The sequence below is a fragment of the Crocodylus porosus genome, unplaced genomic scaffold (assembly GCF_001723895.1).
Source record: "Crocodylus porosus isolate Cpor-Errol unplaced genomic scaffold, CroPor_comp1, whole genome shotgun sequence".
NCBI lineage: Eukaryota > Metazoa > Chordata > Crocodylia > Crocodylidae > Crocodylus > Crocodylus porosus.
In genome coordinates, this window is record NW_017728949.1 from 38,296,082 (window position 1) to 38,311,807 (window position 15,726).

Genomic DNA, 15,726 nt, shown 5'->3' on the forward strand with positions numbered 1-15,726 from the left:
TTTACACTATACTGTAGTCTATTAAGTGTGCAATAGCATTATGTCTAAAAAAAGATGTACATACCTTAATTAAAAAATACTTTATTGCTAAAAAATGCGAAGTGAGCAAATGCCGTTGGAAAAATGGCGCCGATAGACTTGTTCGACGCAGGGTTGCCACAAACCTTCAATTTATAAAAAACGCAATATCTGCAAAGCGCAATAAAGCGAAGCGCAATAAAACGAGGTATGCCTGTATTTCCAATAAAACTGGCCACAGGAAAACACCCTATGATGTAAAACATAAATATGTAGAACAGCCAAAAGTTAAAAATACTATAAAAAGGGAAAACAAGATCCTAATTTAAAAGAATGAGGAGGCAACTTCTGTTTTACAAAATTATATGGCAAATCAAAACACTTACCAAAACAGCAGCGCTTACCATAAATCTGCCAAAAGGTCTCCTGATTTAAAGAAATGAAATTACTTTATATAGTCAGTTGCCTGTGGAAGTTGTTTTGGTTTTTCAAATGCAATATCAATGTGAAATATTCATTGTGTGTGCACATCCGGGGTACCAGTGATCGCTGCTGAAGCATGATAGCCCTCCTTATAGCAATGCATCTTCTAAAATATCCTCACTACAGCAGGAGCCAAACTGAAATAAGACCCTCCTTTTAGCCATTTCTAAATTTCATAATAATTACTCCTTGAGTAAAAAATGTTCATACTTGATCTCAACTCCAATCTGAAAAATTATAGAAAGTTTGACCAGAATCTTTGGCAAGACATTAAAGAAATATTTTACAAATAAAAGGGGAAGATTTAGAAAATAAACGAAGTATTGAGAATGTACAGCAAATTAATTTCCTTAATAATTTAAATATGAACTGGTCAGAAATTTCAGTCTCAGAACCTTCCATAAACATGACTATTCCTTTTTCTTCTACTGTTAACACTGTCTCCTATCTTTCTTTTCTCATAGCCCTGCCTAGAGGGATAAAAGTAACATGAGAAAATATGCTAAGCATCTTAGGCAAGAAAAGGAAGCAGATAATGAAGATAATATACTCAGTTACTCTGATCAGTGGCATTCATACTCATGCATAGCAACCATTTTTTAAACTTATACAATTAGAGGAAATGGAGGCGACTTGCTGACCAAGTCTGAGGAAGGCATTCCAGGAACAGGGATGGAGCAAGGAAGAAGGCACTATTCAACCTGAGGGAAAAGATGAAAGGCAGGTCAAGTCTAAGATCAATGACAGAAGACAGCATGAAAAGGGAGAATATTATAGGCAACTAGGCACTGTGTGGTACAGGGTACTGAAATATAGAGACAAGAACCTAATGGTGAACTCAGAGACAGCCAAGTAGAAGGCAGGCACATGTAAGCTAATTTTGGCAGTTTCCATATGTATATATATGTTTTACACTTTATTTACTAAGTAATTCAGTTTACCCAGGGGTGTCCAAGATTCATCCTGCAGGCCAGTTTCAGTCCATGGAGCCCCATCAACCACCCCCCAGTCCTGCCCCCGGGTCTCAGAGTTGACCCACACCCCCCACAGCGTGCCAGCCCTGGCTGCATGTGGCACCCACCCTGGCTGGCCAAATCCAGGACCCACACTGCATGCAGTGCCCGGTTCAGGCAACATGTTCTATGCAGCACCTACCCTAGCTGCTCTGGGTGGCACATCAGATTAATTGGTTTATTGACATAATACTGACTTAATGCCATTCATAGACTCTTGAACTATTGCACCATTATACGCATTATAGTAAAAATGTCTCTTTTTGTGTAGGGTGGGGTTTTTTTTTGCCATAATACTTTTGCTTGGGTAAGATTAAGGGTTTTAAAATGAAAGCAGCAAAATGTATATGACATGCATTGTGCCAACCTATAGATAACCCTTTACATTCCAAACCGGATGGAGCAGAAAAGCATGTTGTGGAATATGAATGTCCATAAGTGTATATATTTTGCCTGTTTGATAAACAGAAGACTCATCTGTCAGTCAAGCTGATACGGCTCAATAAATGGATAAGCTAGCAACTTACACTTACTATCTTTCAGTATAATTTAGAATATCTGTATTGTGCTCTCCCCTCCCAGCTATAGAAACTTACCACTGTTTAGTTCATTTGAAAAACTGGCCATTTGCATATAGATGTACTCATTTTAGTAACAAGCATTTATTAGCTTTAGGATGGTATTATTATTATTAAGAAAGCACACAAAAGCAAAATTCAGGAAATTCATAATTATAAAGTCTATCAGCTTTGTTTCACCAGAAGTCCTATATTTTCTTTGTTATGGACCTTAAAATATATTTTTATGTCTTCTTTCTTTTTCCGTGATTCTTTCTATGAAATTATACAAAGTCTAAAGCTATCTGGTCTGAGAAATTAAAGGTGGACAAAGCAATAAAGACTACAGGTTCCAATCCAGAACTCCAACATTCTGACATTCTCTTTGACACTCACATATTCCTCAAGCACCAATAACACACACACACACACACACACACACACACACACACGAAGTGGAATGCATCCCCTTCTTAAAAGTGGTATTATGTAATAATTTAGAGGAAAATGTTTTAAAAATTAGTTTAAACTGCAAGGACAAATGCACAGAAAAACAACAGTTAAATTGGGATTTAATAAGAAGTATAGCATACCTAACTCTTGTCACAGTATCATGCAAATGTTTGTAAGATTAACCATTACCTTGATTTTAAATTTCATCTCAAAGACGTTAAGCAGGGCAATACAGGGTCCCTGAATCATTTGAGGCACTGGCTAAGTACTGACTGAAAGGGAAAAGCATTTTCTTAAACATGATCACTTCCTACATCGTTCTGTAAAAAATTATAAAGTATCATGCTTCCCTTTATTCCTGTTTAGTTAATGATACCTGACCCCCCACCCCCAAAAAGTCATAGTACAAAGTATCATGCCTACAGGAAACAATCCTGCATTAATAGGAGCATGGACTAGATCGGGGTGACCAACCTGCAGCACATGTGCTACAAATGGCACAGACTGCCTCTATATGCGACACATGACAGACTGAGGAGGGGGAAGGCAGCAGACAGGGCAGCAAGTAGAAAGCAGAGCAGCAAATTGTGGAAAAGCATTGGAATAACATTCAGAGATAGCGTGAGGCTAACACGTGGCCTTCCTGACAAAAAAATTCACCACCACTCAGTTAGAGGGCCGGATGTGCCTAATAGTTGCATAACAAAAATTTTAAACAAACCTGGAAAATGCTAACATTCTATCCATTTTATAAACACTGTTTAACTTTGCAAATAGTCTTCAACTTTGCTTCTCAGAATTTCCTGGATAACTCTTGAAAAGGGTCTTATCTTATAAACTCTTTCAGGCTTGATTACTTGTATAGCCTTCTATTAATGCTTGGAAAAGATTTTACATCAGAGTGCAGAGCCCTGGATATAGTAAGATCACTCATTTTTATTCCAGTTTTACAAGTGAAAAACCCATCTCAAGATGCTTCAAGATTCCACCACATTCTGCTTTCAAGCAGCCAGGGGCATGTTGCAGCCTTAGGGAAGGGAACAGTCTTCATATTATACACAGCTGAAGCACCCACAGAGAACTCAAGGTTCCCCTCTATTGCTCAAAACCATTTTCTTATTTGATTCCTTGGGTGCCCAATCTAAGACACTCCTGATTCGAGTTCTTCAGAATTCTTAGATTTACACGTTCAAAGAACAGCTTCTATTACCTTTAGTTACTTACAGCATTCAGCATATCTGCAAAGCACACAGCAGGTGATCAAATCAGGCATCCAGAAAAGAAGAGGTACACAATTAATAACCAAATCTGAAAAGTTTAATTTAAATCAGTAGCTCACAATTTTTCTTGGCAGATGACATCCACTTCTGGAGTGAGTCCAACTATTAATGAAAAGTCTGTAAGGCTGAAGAGTCTGCTTTTTAGTGCTGTGACCCCTCATTTGGGAACTTTGTGGCAGTGCCAGGGATAGAATTCTATTTTCCAGGACATCATTCAACTACCTTAATCAGGAGATGTGGACAGACACAAAAAGTAAAACATTTCAGTCACCTCTAAAATGTACAAAGATATAAGCCCTCTGAAACATCCCATAAGTGGCTGAAAATGAGTTACTGTTTTGGAGCATTTCACTTTTTGTCCTGTCTGCATCGGAGGGAGATTAGAGTGTGCAACTCCTGCTGGACCCCTGCCCCCACCAGACCTGAAGCCAAGCTTAGCTCACTTTAAACTAGTAGTAGCTGAAAACTTACTACATTGCCAGGCTTGTAAACTGGATTGTCACACAGATGAGTAGCATTTATTGGGCACCCTCTACTGGGAAAATTAGGTATTGGTGCTCAAAAACAGTGGCAAGCTGAGCAAGCATGGCCCCTACAAAAATTTTAGTTACAAAAATACGAGCCCTTTGCCTTAATGGGTGTTAGGCCTGTAAATACTCTGAAGTCAGAATGAATTAAAGATATGGTTTTACCTCTCATCCTAAACTGTTTCAGTCATGGTACACCATATATCTCTCAGTCAGCTTCTTATAAACAAAACTATACAAGTGATCCAAGTGTATTAGAAGAAAACTAAACCCTGCTTAAATTTAATTTAAAGTATCTAGGCTGCTTACAAACATGGAAAAAATCAAAACAAAACAGCACTTTACTTTCAGCTCAGTGCACCCCCATGCTGAGCGCAGTGCAATACCCAAAAAAAGCATTTCATTAGCTTGATCCAACTCGCCCAACATCTGTATAGATACTGTGCTTCAGCAGGGCTTTTTGGTGCTTTTATCTAACAGCTTATTGAATCAGCTCTAGATAAGAGTGCCAAATAGCCCTGCTGAAGTGCTCGATCAATATAGACGCTGGGGAGCTGGGTCAAACTAACATAACTCCTCTTCTGGTAAAGTCCTGTTTGTTTGTTTTTTTCATGGCTGTCAGTGCCCCTAGATACTGCCTAAACTTCTTCACACAAATATGTACTAATGCACCTTTATCTAAACCACATTGGAACCCTGTTGTGTACAGACTGTCATTCTATTTCCACATGCAGTGAAATAGTGTCAAGTATTTTAATCTATGTGTCTGAAAATCTAAACTGCATGTTCTAGAGATAACAGATCAATGCATTCAGTGAGCTATACAGCCTTTACATTTTCATTATGGCCATCTTTATTAATTCCTTCAGCCATGGTTCTTTAGAGAACAATGGGTTGTTTAACAAATTATTATAATTCCCCAAAAAGTAGTGACCTGTTCAGGTGGCCAATTTCATAGATAATGTGTGTTACACTGTTCAAAATACCAAAGTGATGATAGTTACTTACCAATAGTAATACAGATCTCTTGATTCCCAGTCTAAAGTCAGCATTTAAAAAAAATAAGCAATTCTTTTAGCCCCAGTTCAGAAAAAATAATTAAAACATGCTTATAGTCTCTTCTTAAAAAAAAAACGTTTCTGTATCTGAGTTTCAATTTGGACAAAGCCAAGCATTCACAGAACTGTAGAAAATTAGTGTTGGAAGGGACCTCAGCAGGTCCAACCCCTGGCTCAAGGCAGGACCACCCCCAACTAGATTATCCCAGCCAGGGCTTTGTCTGCCTGGTCTAAAAACCTCCAAGGATGGAGATTCCACAACCCCTCTGGGCAGCCTTTTCCAATGCTTTCCTACCTTCTAACGTTTTTCCTAATATCTAACCTAAACTTCCCTTGCTGCAACTTGAAACAATTACTCCTTGTCCTGTCGTCTGCTGCCACTGAAAACTGGCTTGCTCCATCCTCTTTGGAACCACCCTTCAGGTAGCTGAAGGCTGTTATTAAATCCTCCCTCAGTCTTCTCTAGACTAAGTAAACCCAGTTCCTTCCCAATAAGCCTCTCTACGTAAGTCATGTGCCCCAGCCCCCTAACCATTTTCATTGCCCTCTGGCAAGACACTCCACAATTTGTCCACATCCTGTCTGTACTGGGGCACCCAAAACTGAACACACTACTGCAGATGTGGTTTCACCAGTGCTGAACAGAGGGAAATAATCACTTCCCTCAGTCTGCTGGCACCGCTCCCACTAACACAGCCCAGTATGCTTTTAGCCTTCTTTGCAAGAAGAGCACACTGTTGGCTCATAGTGAACTTACTGTTCACTATAACCTCCAGGTCTTTTTCTGTAGAGCTGCTGCTTAGCCAGGCAGTCCCCAGCCATGTACCGGTACATGGGCTTGTTCTGCAAGCAATCCTTGAAATATTCTATACCAGATTTTGTAAAAAAAATCTAGTTATATAGTTCCAGTTCTTACTATCATTTTGACTACATTAAAATGTCTACACTTACAATTACTCTTTAGTACGTACAGTCTGAGTCACTGGCAAGTAACAAGTCAAACCATTAGTGATGCCTCCCTTGTTTTTCTCCTATCACTATTATTTCCATATTAGAGGCATGGTTTAATGAACAAACGTTTTATTTATTTCTCTAATACAGAAAACTTATGAGTTTACAGCTAAAAAGTTGACTAATTTAAATTTATACTATGTCTCCATTTCAATTTTGAAACAGAAAATGTTTTATACAAACAACAATTAACAACAGTATAAAAAGCTGTCAGTGTCCACAGGAATCGTGTCAAGTCATCTAGTCACGTTTTCAGTCAGTCAGTCGGAGGTCAGGTCATTATTTAATCTCTGCTCTGTAGAAAGAACACAAGTATGAAATTGTATCAAATGTAAAACACCCATTTTTATTTAAAAACAAACATATAAAAATGACATTTCTTAGAACGGCACCACACATCATACACAGAAAGTTGTATATGGTCAATACACTTAAAAAAGATAATACTGTACTCCATTTATGATTACTTGACATAGCCTAATGAGATGCCATCTCTCTTGAGTTAGGTGTGGGAGCCAACATTTTTCCGCATATAATGTTTTTCATATATTTTGGAACATATGTGATATAACTGAATTTTGAATACATGTATACAGAAATAAACAATTATACACACACACACACATACACATGTATGCATGTATTATAAAATTCCCCCTTTCCACAGATTTTTTTTACTTTAAAAACTGTATGCAAAAGAAACTGATGAAACAAAAAACTTATTCAGAATAAGAACAATAAAAGATATGAAGCTTAAGTTAATTCTTAGAGAACACATTGTGGATTCCTACCACTGGTTATTACAGCTTCTATTTAAAAAGAGATTCTGTGACTCCAGCCGGGGGGGGAGGGGAGGACCTACAATAGGTTTATAAAAACAGTAACTCAGCAAGATATGGCAAAAAAATCAAGAACAAAAACCCTACTATCATTTACAACGGTGAAATAATTCAGTGATACCTCTTTGTATAGGGCTGTTGGGATTCAGTAGCAAAGATTTACTGCATTATGTAGAGGCTTTGTTTTATATATTTTCAAGATGCTGTTACTATGAAACCCTGCTCTTTTAGAAAGCATTCTGTGGGTCAAGGCTGCAACGAACAGGGAAGTCAATATTTCATAACACAGTTCTCTGGAAAAACAACTTGATCATTTCCTTCATTTTTTATAGCATAGAGCATTAAATGCCTTGGTAAAGCAATGACATTATAATAGAAGAATGGTAAGGTATTGGCTAAGGAGAGATCTAGGGACAGTCAATGTAAAGAACTGTAATGCAATATAAATTTTTAAACACTGTTGAAATCCAGTCATCTGTGTGGCATAAAGAAACAGCCAGCTGTTCCGCTACACAAAAAGGGCCCTTGTGGGAGATATTTTTCAGAGGGAAGTGAGACAATTTCTCTATCTGAAAATTCAAAGGTATTTTAGGTAAGCAGTCTATAAGTACAGTACTCAGAAAAACTGGTAAGAACACCAGGCTTGGCGTTCACAATATTCCACTATTTAAGAGGTAAATGGCAAGAGATTATTCACTGATTGTATTCTCCATTACTGATTTCAAGCAATCACTTACTACAAAAGTTAAATAAAGCTACTGCTGGTCAGTCAGCTCAGTGCAGCTTTCTGCCATGATAAACCTGATTTGTCTGAATGAGGCTAGAAATAGACATTGCCAAATAAAATGGATCAGCTAATCCACAAGGTGTCAGAGCACAGCTAATCTGTTTCACTGGGTGAAGCATGTCACTCCTTGTCCTGCCCACTGATAGTGCGGGACAAGAAGCAATGGGGTTCTCCCAGGGTTTGAGGGGCCCAGTCTTGCAAACTCTGGGAATTCCCAGACAGGATAAGCCCATCAAGTCCTGAGAACACCTGCCAAGCCTCCCCCTCCAGCCCTTACCCAGACCTGCCACAGGGATCTCCAAAGAAGATCTGGATAAACAGACTTCTCCTGCTTATCAGAACTGAGCCCAGCAGGCGCTAATGGTCCAGGAGGGACAACAGCCAGGAACTGCCACAGCCAGGGAACCTGGAGATCCCTACTGGCCTGGGAGCAGGGCCATGGCCCAGGAGGGACCAAAGGTCTGAGATGGGCCACTGCCAGAGACTGATAGGGTCAGGGTTCTGCAGGCAAGGAGGCTGAAGCCTAGAAGCCAGGTCCTTTACCATAGGCCTTGGCTAAAGGATCCAGCAAGAGCATAGTGAGAGGAGTCTGATAAGGCCCCCTACAGAGTGAATGATAGTACAACAACAGCCATGAGGGTGTGGTGTAGGGAAGTATGGAGGCACGCAATGAGCCCTTAAGGCTACAGGAGCTCTGCAGGGACAGACACACAATTAGCTGTTCAGACCACAGGTGCCTTATAGGGGCATGAACAAACTGAGAGGGTCCATTGAGCTTAAGGGTCAAAGCAAGACTAGTAGAGTCCGAGAGGGGCTTGACTGGATGGAGGCTCACTCTAAAGCCTGCAGGCAGCCTCCCTTATTTAACCTTCATTAAGAACAAGGCATGGCAGGAGAGCAAACAAGGGAGACAGGCAGGAGTCTCATGGCCACCCCTATAGCTCAAACCTTCCACAGTTGGGTATTAAATATGATGAGAAAGCAGCTCTACTGTCGCTACCAGATAGGGTATAGCTTAAGGTGCTAACAAGTCTCCTTTTTTATTGTCTTTGATGATTCACAGATATTAAGGAAGGGAACAGTTATGATCTAGTCTCATGCCCTAAATAACACAGACACAGAATTTTATTCAGTAATGTCTGCATCAATCTATTACTGATCTACAGTAGGAGTGTCCAGTGTATGGCCTGTAAACTGAAACTGGCCTGCAGGACTCTCAGATGGGCTAAGGATTCAAGGGCGGGACAGAGCTGACTGGGGACATGAGTTGGAGGCTGGGGATGAGCAACAGCCATGTTAACCCCCAACCCAGGAGAAGCTCTGTAGTCCAATTCTCAATTCTCCTGTGGTCCAGACCTGGCCCAAGAAGCTGAATATCTTTCTAAAATACATACTGTAGATGAGAAGTGTCAATCTTAAAGACTTTCAGCAATAGAGTACCTGTCCTGCCCTTATGCAAATGGTTCAAATGTCTAATTACCATGTTAAAAATCAATGTCTTATTCTTATCTCACTAATGTCATATATGGAAATAATGTTACATCCCTAACTCTACTGAACATTCCCTGCATAAATGTACAAAGAGAATGTCAGCTGTCACAGCTACTTTTATCATGGGAAACTTATAATGACTCGGTTATTTGGAAGGTCTAAGACCCTTGCAGAATCACTACTTTCCAGAATGCATCCCACTTACAGGATGGTAACACAATCAGTTGAGGATTAAATCTAATCTGAAACTTCACTTTTGAAGAACAAGCCACTTCCACAAAAGCATAACTGAGCAGTTGCAGGATGACAGATTAATCTCAAAGGCATGTTTCTAATCAGCTTAATGGGAAAGGGAAAACCTGAAAATTCAATATCTGGTTAAAATTGCAAAAACTTGTTAGACAGGAGAATGCATGCCCTCCTTAAATTACATATTAGTTGAAGAAAATAAACGTATTACCATAGCAACTGGTACTTACAATAGCAGTTATAGTCTGATAGCACAGCATAATTTATATATGATGAGCAATCTCCACTTTCTCATATGTTTTTTTTTTTAAAGAAAATACTTAGAATTGCTGTTATGCTGAGCCTCCTAAGCATTCCCAGTAGGAATGTCAATAGCACTCCAACTTCAAGCCACAATTCCAATGGCTTAAGTACTTTGAGTTAAAGTATCACTTAAACTATATGCTTGTGTGTATGTGAAATAGTAGTTAGAGATTAAGACTGCAGTGAAAACAAGTCCAGAATAGCACTAGCAAATTATGTCTTTCTATAACTGTACCAATAACACACATTATCCTCCTAATAACTAATTCCCTATTGCAAAGTAAGACTTCAAAGAATCTGCTTTCTGGGTGTGTCTACACGTCGCTGTGCTTTAGTATTCCTTTTAGAAGGCACCTCCTTCTAAAGGACCTTCTTGAAGTCACTCCCAGATCTCTATTTCTATGATTCTGATTAGGATGGCTGCTGGTTAGCTACTTTTAACTATTACTGTTGTAAAACCTGTACATTCTTGTACACCAAGTGGTGCCCTTCTACATTTGGAGTTGCACAGCTTGGCTTGCACTATTTTACTAATGATGTGATGGGGATAAGAAAAGAAAAATCCCAGCTTAATTCAGAGATTCAGGATGAGGCTGCAGAGCTAGAAGTTAGAAAAAATGTCATTTTATTTATGAACTGAGTTACCTGTAATAAAAGAACAGTGAGAAAAAAATGTAACACAGCAGTGCTACTTTTAGTACACTGGTAGCTAGTCTTTATGGTAGGTGTGCCACAAGTTAACCCGCACTGTCCCAGAGCACTGGTCTGATCTCCACCCCCTGAGGTATACCTGAAGAGTTTGCACCCTGGGGCACCAATGTAGCTTTCAGCCACAGTTATGCAGAATGGAAATGGGTCGGATGGTACTGCAAGAGTAGGTGTCGCCACCAAGAGCCTTCCCTGGTCCCACAACCACTGCAGTTTTGTATGTTGAACAAGGATCCAGAGCCCTGAATTCTGGAACAGCTGCAGGGCCAAGGAAAGCTTGACACCTTTCCTTGGCCCTGACACCTCCTCTGGCAACATCCTGTGTCCCATCTTGTCCCCGCTCCAGTCCAAGGAGTGCTCTCCTCCCTGTCAGCATTCCAGTGCCTCCCTTTACTGACTCATGTGCCACATGCAACAGCTGCCTGTGTCACTTGTGTGACATAGGTTAGACACCCCTGTTTTAGAGGTATATTTTAACAAATAAATTACAATGTATGTTGTATTTCAGAATTAGAAAGGCAAGGCATGCACCCTTATGCACTTATTTCAATTTAGCACAAAAATTCAAAACCGATTAACTGCAGCGCTGTCTTCTCTGTGGGATGAGCAGCCCTAAAATTCCTCTCCTACACAGGGTTTCTAATAGACTCTCTCAGGCTACTATTAGAAGTTGAAAGTGAGGGAAGATGGCAGCTGCAAAAGTGACTAGTTCCTGTCATTTTCAGAGCTTCTTCTAACACCCTTTGACAGCTGCTGTCCATTCACCGCTTCTGACACAGTTAACTGGAATAAAATCAAATTACAAAGCAGACACTAGGGCTGAAAGATGGTATACACTTCATGTGGTTTATGCACCTAACTGACATGCAAATAACTGAAATTTGTTGGAAGCAACAGGCATCTAGCTGAGACTTCCATTGCATTATGCAGTTAAATGAACAATACTGTTATGGAGGGGAATAAGAGTCATGTATAGACTTCATTAACTTTGGTAACTACCTTTAAAATTTATTGCAGCACCTACAGTGCAGTCAAACTTTCACAAACTGCTTTGTCCTTGTGTCTTGGACCTTGTCTTGGACTTGCCTTGTATACATAGGCTATATTAATGACAAACCTATACGCTAGCTTACATTGATATGACGGACCATCTTTTAACTATCAATATTTATTAGATTCTTCAGTAGTGAAAGAGAGGTTTTAATTTTATTCTTTCAAGTGAAAAGCAAGAGTCTAGATGCAAGGGAAAAGCATGGCCACTAGCTGTAAAAGGCACATTCCTCCATGTTGCTGTTTTTCAAAGAAGTGAGCTATCAAAAGCCCTTTACAATATTCCAGTCTATTTCAATGCAAATAGAGTAGTATTTAAAATATTATGCAGGATACTGGTTTTTTGTAAAAAATTAAGGGCTACATCTTGCATTTGTCCTAGAGATTCTAAATTTTTTGCATTTACAATAGTGGCAGAACCAGACCTGTGAAGACTGGTTAGTAGAAAACTGGTTGGAGACTTGTTGGGTAGAAAAAATGTAATATGTGATACAGAAAAAGATGCAAGTGTGGATGTGAGAAGTAACTCCTTAGAATGAGGAACTGTATCTTAGAAAAATCAATTCCATGAAATCAATTGAGGATAATATAGCAAAAGATAGTGGGTTCCAGAATTCCATAGCAGAAACTTCCATTTTTCCAAGAGATTCTGCAATAAAGAATGGCCAACTCAATACTACTGATGATTAAACTAACATAAAATGAACTAGTTAACAAAGACATAAGTAAAAATCCTGATGCATGCAAATACTGAAAGCCACATTTTCCTTACTCTTTACAAGCTCCACTTCTCAAATGCAATCCCATGCAGTTAAGAGATTGTGACACCTTTGAAATAAGTCTGAGCCTGATCCTCTGAGGATGTTAATTATTCAGTCAACAAAAGGATAAGGATGAGCAACTTTGTTCAAATTATCTGGCAATTAATCACTTTTACACACACCTCACCATTACACAAGCTGGAATCTAGGGTCAACCTTACTCTCCTCACTAGGCTATATACATGGTTTATGAAAGGGATTTTTTGATGAAATATAGCTGGTATGTTTCTGACTACAACACAATAAACATACCAGAACAACAAATGAATGAAAGCTAAGAAATGGCATTTTCGAGGAGTGCCTCAAGTCTCAAAAGACTGAGACCCACTGCAATAAATAAAACTATACAATGGATTTATTTTGTCCTATGTGGCAGATCTGAACTGAAAAGAGTGACTTCCCAAGCACCTAGTGAATCAGCATACTCCCTTTAAATATCTAAGCTCAATTCAGATTTTAAATTCATTAACTAAGAAATCTCTCAGAAATTTGTCTCACAGCTATCAAAAAATCTAATGGATGGAAAAATCAGCTAGAGCTTCACTGGAACGCACTTGCCCTATAACAAAATGAATCACCATAAAACCAAGCATATTTTGATTTATAACAGACAAGGCCTGGACTTCATCTATAACTGCCAACCTCCAACCAAAGGATTCCATCATCAGTACTGATTTATTCATGAAAAAGGGAAGGTTTTATTTAATATATTCATAGTCTTCTGACATTTGTCTTTATGAAGCAATCCCTGCCCAAGGAACATAATAAAATTCTTCATAAAGACCCCTGGTAGTTACTTAACATAAAACCATTAGATCTAATTGAAAGCCCTTTATGTCATTTCCCTTAAACTCCAAGCATGCTCTTCAAGTCCCACAAACCTGGGCAAGTTCTGTTGATAAAAAGTTATTCAGATGCATTGTTTCCACTTGGAAAACATAGGTTAATAAACAACGATCATTGATACCGCAATAACCAATATATATGACTACAATTTTCCATTCCCTTACACAAGCTGTCAAGTTAAAGTTATAGCCACTTATATTCATTTTATGATATCCCTTTTGTATCTCCCTATTACTTAGTTTCTATGTAACTTAGGATAAGTGTAATGTCATTTTGTTTGAATGTGGTACGCATGTGAAGGGAAGCTTGTTCTAACAACCAAGGATCACCACGACCCCTTGCCCCTATGATTTCTTGCCCCCACGGCTGAAGACTGCAGATGCAGCAAAGTCTGACCCCAAAGACAGGAACAACACATCAAGAGGAACAAGACTGAAGATTGTGCCTGTAATCCTTCAATGACAGAGGCCTATCAGTAAACAAGTCTGTAAAATCAGCACCTGGGACCATGACAGATCAGCCTGGTCAGAATGGAAAATTACTACATGCTGGACAAAGACTTAATGCCCCCTATAAAAAGGAGAGATTTAGCAGCAAGAAGTTGGGCAAGTTCCACACAACAACAATGGAGCATTGGTATGCATTTGACAGAAGCCCAGCTCCCTCCTCGTGCTCAGCTTAGCTGGCCACTAAGTTGACTCGAGCAACTAAAGACTGGTAACATCTTAGCATCTGCAGAACTGTTTCTGTATATGCATGTGAATGCAAATGTGATGCTCTAATGTTTTTGTATTCTCAATAAACATAACATATTTCCTTGTCCCCTGATAAAGATCCTGCTTGTTTTCAGTGTACTGTATGCCCAGTGTGTACAACTGGGTGGGCAATTATTTGGACTGGAGGACCACTCAGGGAGTTTTGGTGAGTTGTTGCAGGCTAGGTCAGCACCCCCACTTCCCTGGAACAGCTCACCAAAAGTCCTTAAGAGGCTCTGCCCCTCGCAGGCAGATGGGATAGGGCTACGGACAGGCACAGAACGGCATCTGGGAGTGGGATGGGCAGACGGGGTTGAGGCTGGAACTGCAGGGAAGTGACAGAGTGAGGCTGTGACCCAGTGCAGAGCTATGATCTGATTCCCGCATGCTCATGATATGTGCCAGTTCTGTGGGCAGGGTCATGCAGGGAGCAGATTGCAGCTCTGTCCCAGGCCCCAGCCCTGTGCTGTCAGTATCCCATGATCCCAAGGTCACAATGGAGACCATCTGGGACTCACATGGTAGTGTGTGCAGCCAGGTGGACAGGATGGGGCCAGAGGCAGGTAGGAAGCAAGGTCCAGGGGCAGACAGGTGGGGCCAGGGCTGGGATTGTAGGGCTGTGATAGCACGGAGCTGGGGAAAAGGGCAGAGCTGCGATTTGCTCCCAGCATGCCCCTGCCCGTGGAACAAGAGCTTATGTGTGTGAGAAGAAGATTCCAGCTCTTCCCTGAGCTCTGGCCTCACAGTGGCACTGCCCGGCAATTCGAACCCATCCCACTACAGGACACCAATCTGCATTTGCCTATAGCCCCATCCCATCCGCCTGGCCATGTGCCTTGCCTGCATTGGTCCCAACTCTGGCAGTGGGTGTGGGGTAGACAGACCAGGGTTCTCAAGCAGTGGGGCCAAGTCTCGCGAGGGAGGCAACACTGGCAGCAGCAATTGGAAGGAGCCACTAGCCACCACGTAGCCCCAGCTATGCTGTGCAGCCTGGGGGTGGTGAAACCAGCCTCATGCCCCATGGCCCGAGCTGCCCCACATGCCTGGGCTGAGCCAGACAAAATCCCTTGGTGAGCCAGATCCCCACCCCTGTATTTTGTCCATGCCCATCTTAGACCCTCAAACCTCCTGAAATCACAGAACCCTTTCATATCACTTTTCCTGTGGAGACCCCTACCCGTATCCTAAACGCTGGCACGGAGCCAGGTAACCCAGGCCAGCAATGGTGGTGCACCACCTTCCAGCCCACTACACTATTACCTCCAATCTCCTTAAAGAACACCTGATAACCTTTTGTGTAACCCTAGAGTTCCTCAGAACAGAGTTTGAAAACCATTGCCTTTAACGGTGAGTGTCAAGGGCTATAGGCTATACAGGAGGGACAGGATAGGAAGGAAAGGTGGAGGAGTAGCACTCTACATCAAGGAGGAATATACTTCCTCGTTAATTAGCAAGGGGGTAGAGGGGGGGCACTCTG

General features: G+C 40.7%; 1 protein-coding gene across 2 annotated transcripts in view; it reads right to left on the reverse strand.

Moving 5' to 3' along the window:
- Positions 1-6,134: 6,134 nt before the first annotated feature.
- RBM45 (RNA binding motif protein 45) overlaps positions 6,135-15,726 on the reverse strand; it is a 25,792-nt gene continuing 16,200 nt past the window's right edge. For both annotated transcript variants that reach the window (XM_019554496.1, XM_019554495.1), the window contains exon 10: positions 6,135-6,695. The gene's annotated coding sequence lies outside the window, so the exon portion shown is untranslated. The remainder of the gene's footprint in view (positions 6,696-15,726) is intronic.